The following is a 12,030-nucleotide window of genomic DNA, read 5'->3' as shown; positions in this document are numbered from 1 at the left end:
TCCCTTCCACAAAAGGATGGCTGTCCTCTGTCCAAAGTTCTGCCTTCTTTTCTCATTTTTCCTCAATCTTCTCTCTCTGCTGTCTCAACTCAATCTTATTCATTAATTTTACGTCAAGATCTGCAGTTTCCAAAACCTACATCAATCTGTGCCATTTATCCAACAGCTCTATAAAGCCCTTTAATCTTTGCAAAGCCCTTCTGCCAGGCCACCAAAGGGGCTGCAGAAATGTGTTCTTGCAGCTGGCAGAGCTGCCTTTCCCCCAGCAGCCAGCACTGAGCTCAGCTGCACAATCCCACGCAGCTTCCCCTCAACCAAATAAAAAGGGACAGGGCTGATGGAGGCAGGAGAAAGAAAAGGTAATGACACAGGGAAAGAAGAAAACCTAAACCAGTGAAGGGAAAAGCAGAGAAAGCAGGAACAAAGGGGGACAAAATAAATGAAGATAAGAGGACAGAAAAGGTGAAAGAACAGAAAAAGGGGGAGCTGAAGGGCAAAAAATGAACTATGCCCTCTCTCTCTAGGCTAGTGGTTTTCCCCAGTCTTGCCTGACTGCAGCACTTGGACCTGTCCTGCACATGCACATTGAAACTCTCAGATCACAGGTGAAGTTTAGACTTTCTTGGTGCTCTGCAGAAGGGTTTGTGTAATTTTTATGTAAGGTTTATGTAATGTTATACCTGCCATGGCAGATAACTGTGTATTTTATAGAATGTAGAGCATCTGGATGGGTGGGTGAGGCCACCAAAACCCCTGGATTCCAGTTATAATAAATGAACTCAAGGCTGAATTCACTGAAGAGGTTTCAGAGACTTCAGCTGAAGCTGGAAAAGAGCTGCTTTCAACTGAAAAAAACCCTGTAGCTACCTGCTTAAATTCACCTGTTTTTGCTAAACCAAGACTCTACAGGCAGGTGAATACCTTAATGAGCACAGAGCTGGTTTGAATGGCTTTGCCTCTCCTGACCTCCCTCCTGTTTGCTGTGGACACCTGGATCAGGAAATGCAGCCCAGCACTGGGACCTCGAGAGAAAAACCCTCTGGTCCTGGGGAGCCCACCCTGACATGTGAGAGGGGATCCAGCCCAGAGCAGGAGCAGGTCTTTGTTTCCTGAACACACATAGGAGAGGGCCATTCTTTTCATCTGGTAATGAGCAGAGAGTGTCCCAGGTCTTCATGTGTCTAAATATTCATTTGCCTGGGCAGAATCTGCTCATTTTCATACAAATACAGTTACCCTTGATAGTTCTTTGCAACAGATATTTTTTTTTTCTTACAAAGAATTTAATGTGAACTGCTTGATTTATTTCAGAGTATTCCTTCCTCCTTCACGGGCCAGTTTCCACACACAGAAATGATGCCCTGACTGCTCTGCACCAGGAGCTATGCTCTCCCCCACAGCATTGCCCTTCCACCCTCAGCATCATCCCACTGTCCCTGCAGCTTTTCTGGTTCTGCACCTGCCTCCTGGCCTTTCCCCAGGTACCAGGTAAGAAACCTGCCAGTGCTGGACCTCCCACACCAACAGGGCTTACACTTGTCAGGAAGCACAGAATGATAGGGAAAGAAGAGGAATCCAAGATCTGTGGATTTCAGCCACTTCTTAGACCTTGACTCCTCTGATGAGCACCACCTGCCAGAGGGACATGGACTGAAGTAAGAATTTCTCATCTTTAGGGACCCCATGAAATCTGCCTTCCCATGTTTGTGTAGCTCTGACCTCTCTGGTTGTTTTGGGAGCCTTTCCTGCGTCAGCTTGCCAAAACAGCATTTCTCTTATCAGCAATCCTTGTCATTTATGCCACCTGCAAAACTAGGGTCAAATTGACACTCAGGCCAATGACCCTGCACCAACCTTTCTACAGACCTTTATAACCCAAAAAGGAGCATCAGCTTGGGTGGAAGATAGTACCTTCAAAGGTACTATCAGCTTGGGTGATGGATAGTACCTTCAAAGGGTTGGATGGGCCATGCAGAGGTGAAATGTCTTCCCCAGTGATGGGACTGAGATCCCAGCTCACCAGACTTCCAGGTCCTTGCTCTCATCTCAGCCTGTCAGAAGGCCCAATCCTTGAAGCCACGAGTCCATCAGACCCTGCCAAGCCACAGCAGCTCCTCACAGGGTGGCCCAGCAGCTGCTCAGGGAGCTTGGACAGAGACCCTGCTGCCTTTGCTGCCTTTGCTAACTGAGCCAAGCCAAAAGCAACACAGCAGATCAGGTCCTGTCCATCCTTGCAAGGGACAAACACTTGCTCTCCAAACCTGAGCCTGCAGGCTTGTGAAATAAAGGCAGCCTTTAATGAAATAGGATTAATGAGCTGGAGAGGTACGCAATAAAGGGGAAGAAACAACTCCTCTATTTCACGCCCCAGTCCAACCAATATGCAGATGCCAAGATAAAACCAGCTGTTTACTCACTACTTTAAAAGCTCTGCAGCTCACCTTCAGCCAGTGACATCAAAGGAAGGCTCTTCTGCCTGGTTCTTCTGCCCCTTATTCCTCAAGAGTTCCCAGGAGCCAAAAACAGGACCGGTCACACAGAGCTGAGAGGCAGCAAGGCTTCATATATGGGAGTGGTCAGGAGGGGAGGGTGATGTAATGAAGCCCTATCTTTGAGCAGTAAAGGCTTGCCACCCTTCCCCCTCCCTGTCCCTGGAGGATTGCTGCCTCACAGGGCAAGATGAGAACAGAGTGGTCCAGCGCCTTCCGTGCTGAACTTTCTCACGGCAAAGGGAACAGTGCGCAGGGTGGGGAGCAAAGATCAGACTTGAATGGAGACAATACTTTGATATTAGGTAGTCCCAGGAGTGAATCTGTGCTGGCAGAGTTGTTTCTTTTCTTCACGCATCAAACAATTCTCTGCCAAGTTGCTGGTTTTCCCTGGCAAAAGTCCTGACAGGGAGGACATTGTCTGCATATGGTGACCCCATACCCATCCTGACAGAGAAAATCCCATTCCTACACTCTTCCAAGGTGGCTGATGGTGGAGCACTGCCCAGCTCCATGGCCAAAAGGGCTGAGAGATTTATAGAGGAGAAGAAACGTGCATCCTATAAATGGTGGTGTCTTGGACACTGACTTGAGAGGCACATCCTCCCCTTCTCCAACAGAGGAAATCTTGAACCCTGTGAATGGAGAGGAAATCTCTCAAGGATGTGCCACTGCTGTCCAAAGGGAAAATAGTCATTTTTGACTTCCTTCATTTCAGTTTTGTTGACCACTCACTGTTGGAATGTTGGGGGACACAAGACAAATGATGGACTTCAGACCTCGTTAAGATAAGAGATTTGATAACAGAATGCCTTGGCAAAAGCAAACGGAACTTTTAAAATTAGACCTGGATTGCAAGAAGATTAAATCAGACAGGTTTACCAGGAAAAGAAAATCCCATTAAACTCTGCAAGCAAGAGATGTTGTTATATGCATAAGTTTGTGTATGTGATTTTAACCAATCATTGCAGTGCACATTACCAGTCTCCCTGCAATAGTACATTGTGTACATAGTGTATCCCAGAATGAAATTGGATTCTGATCACCAAGTCAGCCTCCCCATCTCTCTCCACCACCACCAACTCACTGCACGGCTTGTTTGACCATGAAGAGCCACTCAGGCATTAGGATGAGTCTTGTCTAATTCAAAGGTTGGGTAGGTCAGTGATTGCTGAATAAACAACCAGCAATCAGTTGGGTAGGTCTGTGATTGCTGTATAAAGGGAGAGTCCAGGGCTAACAAGAAGTTTCTGTGTGCTCTCAGATGAGGCAATTGGGAAAGGTAGGAGCCAGTCCAGGCTTTCACAAAGTGGAATTCACAGAGTTACTCTCCTTTACCAGGGACTGCACCAAGATCCACAGGATCAGGCAACAGCAGCCAAACAAACGCCACCAGTTCCGAGAACCAAAACCTCATTCTGACAGGAGCCTCTGAGGGTAATTCTCAGATTTGGGTGGGGAAGGCAGATCTGGGAATGAAGAAGATCTGGGAATGACCCTTGCCAGAAGGGCTGCTTGTGCAATGCTCAGTGAACTGAACTGGAGCAGAGCTGTGCCTTTACCTGTTCACAGGTCACTTTTACAGCCAGAGATGTCCCCTGTGCACACAACACTGTGCCATGTCAAGCAAAGGAGCCCCTTACAGCCCTGCAAGGAGCACATCACAGTCTGGGTCTCTCTTACCCCCTGGAATGGGTCTGCTTTGGTGGTGTCAAGGGACTTGAAAGCAGATACACAACTGAGAACCCCTTTTAACTGCAGCCAAAGAATGCTGCCAAAGAGATTTTTTCAGATCCAGGACAAAATAACTCTCTCTTACAGATGTAAGATGTGCTCTACTATATTTGCACTCTCCTGCAAATTACATAATCTCAATAAACTACTCCATCTTGCTCTGTTGTTTTGGGGAGGGCCTGGCTTTGGAGCTATTGGCAATGAAACATAAATAATTAACATTGAGGTGTTCTGCTATCATTATCCAAACAGGAATCTGACCCTTTTCAGTACAACCTCAACTGCAGCAGACCCCATCCATCCCATGGAAAGCCCCCCACTTGCTCAAGGTGCAGCATGGTTTTTACACCATTGTTTGGAGACAACCTAAACACGCTGGGCGGGTGACAAAGTAAACTCTACCCAAACTGTGAACATAAAGAGGAAGAACAGAGTCAGAATAGGTCTCTTCCCTTATTTTTCCAATGATTCTCATGGTAAGAGACAGAGACACAGGGGAGACTGTGCAAAGCTGCTCCAAAATATGAACCTCCAGTACTTGCTGCACCTACAAGATCTCCAAACTCTATAACCAGTCCAGACTGCTGAATTCTTATCACCATCACCACAAAAAAATTCACTACTTAACAGCATTTTAAGGCTACTCTCAGGGCCAGGGAGCCTTACAAGCCCACATGATAAAAGCATTCATATCCCCACTTCAGAGGCAGGAAAACAGAGACAATCTTGCCCAGGGCTTCAGAGCAGGTCAGTGCCTGGGCTGGAATAAGGAATCTTTCCCCAGATCCCTTAACCATGTTCCTAGACATCGCCTCTCTTCCCTGTCAATGCCTGATATTTACAGTAAATCCAGAGGCAGCTGAAGTGAGAGCGGAGCTGACACCGATCTGCTCCATGGGATGTTGGGCTCAGTATTCCTCATGGCTTTGGGCTCTCCTCCACTGGAAACAGGAAATTAATGAAAGGTGAAGGCAGCACCCTCCATCTCCTTGGGAAAAATGACAGATTAGATTGCAACAGAGGTGCTGGGGGAAGGACAAAGTGTTTGTACTTAATGGAAAACTTGCAGATTGTTACAGAAAGTTTCTGGGTAACTAATCACTGTTAAAGTCTAACCCAAGCAAGAGGGCTCTAAAACCAGAAGAACACAGACTTCAGCAGCAAGAGCCAAGGTCCACTTTCCATTCTGCTTAAGGATCAATAGGACTTGGAGATGTGAGGCTCGGAAGTTATTCCTGGACATGAATGAACACTGACCCACAGAGATCTGAGTGTGCAGCCCACCCAAACTTTGCCTTGTGGGAGCTGTGCTCCTCGGGAAGCCCCACAGCTCCTTGTTCCTTTCTCAGGAATTTCTGCTGAAGGATCAGCTCCACTGCTCTTGGAGCAACAAATGAAACCTCTCAGCATCAAATCCAGCACGTCCTGGTAAGGCAGAATCTGTCCTGGGCTCCCTCAGTGTGGCAAGATTTCACTGGGACCCCTGGCAGGGTCAGGGTGGAGCCTCTCAGGGAGGGATGGGCACAGCAGCAGCGCAGCCATCCCCAAACCTGCCCTCCCCCCTTGTCACCCTGCTGCCCCAGCACTGCAGGGCCACTGGCTCACACAGGGCTGGGAATCAACCCAGCCAAGAGCCTCTGGTGGCTGTGAGGGAAGGAATCCCACTGAGGCCCTGGGAAGCTGTGGATAAAGCTCTGGTGTGCACTGAGTGGCTATGCACATCCTGGCTGCACTACTGCCAGGCTTCAGAGGGCAAACCTGCCTTGGGAATGAGCACCCAAAGCAAGAGTCCCATGGATCTTTACACTGGGAGCCCTTTCCCTGCTGTGGGCAGGTGAGGAGGGTGCTCAGCAGACACACAAACAGCTCAAACAGCACTGCACAGCAAAGGTGCACACCATGCAAGACAGCTCACGCCCTAAATAAAAATCTGGACATACAACTCTTTTATTCCTGTGGTTGTCAGCACTTCAAACTCTCTGGGTTTGCTCTCCATCCTCAGGAAATAAATGAATTTTTTCTTTCTAAAGAAGTCACTCACTGCAGATCCAATTCTGCCCTGGTGCTCCAGGCTCACATTTAGCCCAGCTAAGGCTTGGGCAATACAGTTCATGTCTGGGTGGCCATTTGCAACCCACCAGTTTTGACCTTAGGACAGAAATGCAGAGCACAGGTCAGTGTTGGTGCACACCACGAGCCACAGCCCACCTGTGGGACAGGCTCCTCTCACAGCCACCACAGCAAAGCACTGGGCATGTTCAGCTTCACCAGCCCAGGGCTGCACGCTGAAACCACTGTGATGTGCAAAAGGGCATCACAAAGTTCCTACAAAAGGAGATTCCTGTCTTGACTGGCCTGAATGCAGAAATCTGGCAGATCTAGTGCTTGCAGCACCTCCTTCTTTGGGCAGAGCATAACACAAGGCAGAGGAAAGGACAGGTGCTCAAACACCAACCAGTCTCCTGTCCCCTCATGCTGCCAGGAGAACAGGGCTCACCCCTCAAGTACAGATCAGAGAAAAGAATCCCTGCCTGCTTCACCTCCTGCCTGTCCCAGTCTCCTCCAGGGTTTGTTTGTTTAGGTGCTGCCAAGGGCACCAGAAATGGCCATTTGCTTATGAGAGATCACAATACAAACCTCTGCCTCAAAGCACTTGGAACATGAGCTGGAAAGTGTGAGGGGGCCAGCTGGGCTGGAGGCAGAGCCTGCACCAGAACAGCTCTGGGAACACACCCTGGGCTTTGGGAGGGGCACACAGGCTGCAGGGCTGGACACACAGGGGATGGACACACAGGGGATGGACTCACAGGGGATGGACACACAGCCCTGCACAGGGGCTCAGCAGCTCTCCCCCTCTCTCTCCCCCACACAGGGGCTGCTCAGCCCCTCTGTGCTGGCATGGGGCACATCCTGGTGCTTTCCCACAGCTGTTCCCATCCCCACTGCCACTGGGACCCACAGATGCTCTGCCACGTTCCCCCTGATCCCTGGGGAGGGCTTGGTTTGCTTGCCCAATGTGCCAGGGCTGCCAGAATGAGCCAGTGCCACCTGCATGGCACAGCACAAAGCTGCCTAAACCCCCTCTGTCCACCTGAGCCCCTTGAGCCCCTCAAGAAAGGGCAGAAATGGCAGAGCATGGGATGCCACAGGCAATGCACTCCCAAAGACCAGGGTGTCTCCCACTACAAACACTGACACCTCCTCAACTTTCAGAGCCACAGCAACCAGGCACAAATGGACTTTTGCAGGGGTAGAGTGGCCTTCCATGGGAAAGGAGCTCACCTTCCCCTGCAGAGAGAGGCAAAAGAGCTTCCCACAGGCTGGAGCAATGTTCCTACTCTGGGAACATTGTTATATGGAACATGGTTATATTTATAACCATATAAATGCTTATACCCACAGCATCAGAGGCCCAGCCAACAGCTCTGGCCCTCATGCTGTGGGTGTAACCATTTTCTGCTGTGCCTCTGCCTCCCACCTTGTCCCCTCACATTGCCCCACAGCACTGAGGAGGAGGAACACCTTGCATTGAGGTCAGCCTGACGTGCCACAGGGGTTTGGGGGAGCCAGACCTTGGGGCTCAACAGGGCTGCTTCCTTGTGAGAGCTCCCACAGAAATGAACCTTGAACTCCAGCAGGGCAGGACAGAATTGTGCCGAGAGAGAAGACTAGATAAAAGAGATTATCCTTTTATAGATATGGATTTTTTTAAAGAGAGCAGGAAGGAGCAGGAAAGAGAGGCAGGGTCCAGGACCTGGTCTGCCTGCTCAGATCTGAGGCTCCCAGAAAAGCTGGCTGCTCTTGAAAAGGCTTCCTGGCTCCCCCCATGCCACCCTGGCTGCCCCACTGGCCTCTGCCACAGAGATCCCACCAGCCTGGAGCTAATTTGGGCTCCTGGGTGAGAACACAGAAACACAATAGCCACAGGGATGAAAAGCAATGGGGAGGATGACGCCCAGGGGACTTATTCTTATCAAAAACCAACAGCATATCAAAGGGCATCTGTGAAGACAGGGAAGAGCCTTTTGTAAAAGGCACAATTGAGGCAAATCCTGCCGTTTTTACATGCTGCAGCTTTTACACTCTCTGAGGAACCCCATGATGTCCCAAAGGGGGACCCTGTGCCAGGCCATGTGCCAGGCATGCTGCACACAGCAGCCACACACCCACAGCACAGTTGCTGCTTGCCCTGTGCATGTGCTTTTTAATTACAGCTTTTATTTGCAAAGCATCTCGTACAACAGAAAAGACAAATTGCATTACTCTCAGCTTATTAAAATCGCACTCAGATTTTCTCAGCTGCTAATTACAGCCAGGCAGCAGTGTCAGAGTAATTAAAGCTGGGATGGACGTTTGGGGACACAGCTGTCACACACACAGCCCCTTCCTGAGCCCAGCCCTGCCCAGCACAGCCCTGCATGCCACGAGAGAAGATGAAGATGATGATGATGATGAAGGTGAGGCCTCCTCAGCACAGGGGAGGGGATCCCCCTGCACCAAACCCCCCCAGTTACAGCTGGGCACCCACCCTGACCCTGCTGCAAGGGATTCATGTGGCCTTGGGGTTACAGCACTGAGGTGTGGGGAGTGAAAGGGTTTTCTTCTGTTTCTGGGGCCAAATTATTGTAATAAGTCACACTGCCTGTCCAAGTCTCCATTTGCCTTCATGAAAAACAGAGATTTTGGGCTTCCTTGTTAATTAAGCAGCTCTGGGAACAAAGCACAGAATGGATTCTTGCTGGTACCCAAGCATTTTAAAGCCTGGCTGTGGCCCACAACAGACCTGGGAGTGGGTTACACAGGGCAAGGTGTGAAACCCCAGAAACTGAGTTCCAGAGAATTGAGAGACAGCAATAAAAGAGTTTACAGAGCTGTGAGGAGCTGAACCTACTGTGCCTTGGCAGAAGGGCACCCCAGGTGTGCAAACAGCACAGCAAGCACCTGCCCCAGCTCAGGCAGCTCAGAAACAGGGATCACAGGGCACAGGACCAGGCAAGCCTTGGCCAAGTGGGGATTTAACCCCAGCACTGCTTCCTGCTGCCCAGGGGATGCTGTGGAGGGTATCACCCCCAGGAAGGCAGCGTGCTAATTAGGGAAGGCAGATAAAGACTGTGTCTCTTTCAAGATGAGTTTCCTTCCCACTGCATCCTCACAGTTTCAGTGCTCAGCAGGATGTAAACACATCCTTAAATGATTTCCTGGAGCCTGGTTTCAAAGATCAGTCCCTTCAAAAGCAGGAACATGCCAAGATCAATAGCAGAGCCAGGAGAGCTCTGAGCAGGCCAGCTCCAAAACCCACCAGGCTTTCCCTACAGCCAGTCCCCTACCAGGTGCTAAGGGGCTCTGATACCTTCTCACAGCTGAAAAGGCTCCCAAGACTTCCTAAGCAATCAGCCTTACTTAGGTACCAAGGGAAAAATAAAATCAGTAGGAAATGTTACATTTCAGAGGCAGCACAATGTGCCTGTGCAATAAATCCTGGAGAGGCAAAGCCACAGACAGGCTCACAAGGGAAGAGGAGCAGAGCTCACAGATACTGGATGTGATCCCAAGAACAAGGATATTAGTTTAACTACTAACCCCCTAAAATCACCAACAGGATATCCTGGGAAGCAGCTGTCAGGTGATCATTTTTAATCCAATAAAAGTTACAAGAGAAGAAGGAATGATCAAAACTTCAAGTGGCAAAAGCTCAGTGGGGTGTCCCATGGATGCCAGAGGCAGCATGATCAATATATTTACTTGTGATCCAGTAATGAAGTAGTAAAGATAACATATGGATCTAGCAAAAGTTGTGGGAAAGCTTCAAAACTTAAAAACATTTAACATATGGAGCTAGAAAAAGTTGTGGAAAACTTCAAAACTTGAAAACATCTGTGAAACAGGGCAAATAATAGCTGATGAAATTCAATATAGAGAAATATGTAATGCCAGGCTTTGATAAACCAATATGAAGGACAGATATATATTGATGGGTTTGAGTTAGAAGCTCTTTATACCACAATTAAATCTCTTACAAAGATTTAGGGGGAAAAATGCAGCAAGAAGGAAGCAAGAATTTGTTAGCTCCTGAATCACTGGCTCTTACTTAAAGCTTATAAATGAAACTGGGTCTGTAAAGAGGAAAAGTATTCCTTTGAAAAGGGTAAAGAGGACAGAGGCAGAGTTAAGAATCAAAGCTGGCAAATCAAGCTACAGCCATAGAAACTTTTGAAAAAAAAAAAAAATAAAAGGAATTTAGCTAAGAAATGGCATAACAAAGATTATGCTCAACACACTAAAAAATAAAGGTTTTTCAGTCTAGGGTGCTCACGGGTAAGTGCAGCGGAGAATTCCAGTCAGAGATCATTACTTTCATCCCTTAGAGCACGATGCCTGAGAAGCAGAGGGGTTCCCAGGGGTTTCCAGCCTCCCTGTCCCTGCCCGGAGCTCGGACGGAGCCGCTCTGGCCCAGCCCAGCCCGCCTGCAGCCCCGGCAGAGCCGCAGCCCCGCTCGCCCGGCCCGGCCCCGCTCCCGCTCCTACCTGGGGCCGCTCTCGGGGCGGGCGCTGCGGCATCCCAGGGCTCCCGCTCCATCCCGGGAGGGCAGAGCCGGCTCCGGGGGCAGCCGGGCCGCGTCCCGCGGGTGGGAGCCCGGCTCGGTGCCGCTCCTGCCGCCGGGCACTAGATGGCACAGACGGGAGGCGCTGCCGGAGCCGGCGCTGCCGCTGCCCGAGGGCTCCGACACGGGAATGGCATCGGCCATCCCACTGTCCCCTCTGTCACTGCCCGAGGGCTCCGACACGGGAATGGCATCGGCCATCCCACTGTGCCCTCTGTCACTGCCCGAGGGCTCTGACACGGGAATGGCATCGGCCATCCCACTGTCCCCTCTGCCCGAGGGCTCTGACACGGGAATGGCATCGGCCATCCCACTGTCCCCTCTGTCACTGCCCGAGGGCTCCGACACGGGAATGGCATCGGCCATCCCACTGTCCCCTCTGTCACTGCCCGAGGGCTCCGACACGGGAATGGCATCGGCCATCCCACTGTCCCCTCTGTCACTGCCCGAGGGCTCCGACACGGGAATGGCATCGGCCATCCCACTGTCCCCTCTGTCACTGCCCGAGGGCTCCGACACGGGAATGGCATCGGCCATCCCACTGTCCCCTCTGCCCGAGGGCTCCGACACGGGAATGGCATCGGCCATCCCACTGTCCCCTCTGTCACTGCCCGAGGGCTCTGACACGGGAATGGCATCGGCCATCCCACTGTCCCCTCTGTCACTGCCCGAGGGCTCTGACACGGGAATGGCATCGGCCATCCCACTGTCCCCTCTGTCACTGCCCGAGGGCTCCGACACGGGAATGGCATCGGCCATCCCACTGTCCCCTCTGTCACTACCCGAGGGCTCCGACACGGGAATGGCATCGGACATCCCACTGTCCCCTCTGTCACTACCCGAGGGCTCCGACACGGGAATGGCATCGGCCATCCCACTGTCCCCTCTGCCCGAGGGCTCTGACACGGGAATGGCATCGGCCATCCCACAGGGCACCCCCTCATATCCCATCCTGTCCGGCCAAAGCGCCGCCAGGGCTGCGGGGAGGCTGCATAACCCAGCAGGGCTGTGGCATCCGTGCCCCCGCTCCGGGATCTGCTGCTCCTCGCCAAGCTCAGGGCACTGAGTGTACCTGGCTGGGCTCGAACTGTGCCAAAAGGCAGTCAAAATTGAATATATAAACTGAATATACCTGGTTTGGCTTAAACTGCATCAAAAGTCAGTCAAAACTGAATATATAAACAGAATATACCTGGTTTGGCTCAA

The 12,030-nt window shown here is 50.9% G+C and overlaps 1 protein-coding gene across 2 annotated transcripts in view; it reads right to left on the bottom strand.

Moving 5' to 3' along the window:
- Positions 1-10,594, bottom strand: part of GGT1 (gamma-glutamyltransferase 1) — a 31,961-nt gene extending 21,367 nt beyond the window's left edge. The window contains exon 1 of one of the 2 annotated variants that reach the window (XM_059485025.1): positions 10,537-10,594. The gene's annotated coding sequence lies outside the window, so the exon portion shown is untranslated. Of the gene's footprint in view, positions 1-2,441; positions 2,533-10,536 lie in introns of those variants that run through there. The other variant, XM_059485026.1, reaches the window with a different exon arrangement.
- Positions 10,595-12,030: the final 1,436 nt, after the last annotated feature.

This window comes from Ammospiza nelsoni, chromosome 18, assembly GCF_027579445.1.
Source record: "Ammospiza nelsoni isolate bAmmNel1 chromosome 18, bAmmNel1.pri, whole genome shotgun sequence".
NCBI classification, from domain to species: Eukaryota; Metazoa; Chordata; class Aves; order Passeriformes; family Passerellidae; genus Ammospiza; species Ammospiza nelsoni.
The sequence above is the reverse complement of the archived record's forward strand: the minus strand, read 5'-3'. Positions and strand labels throughout refer to the sequence as shown.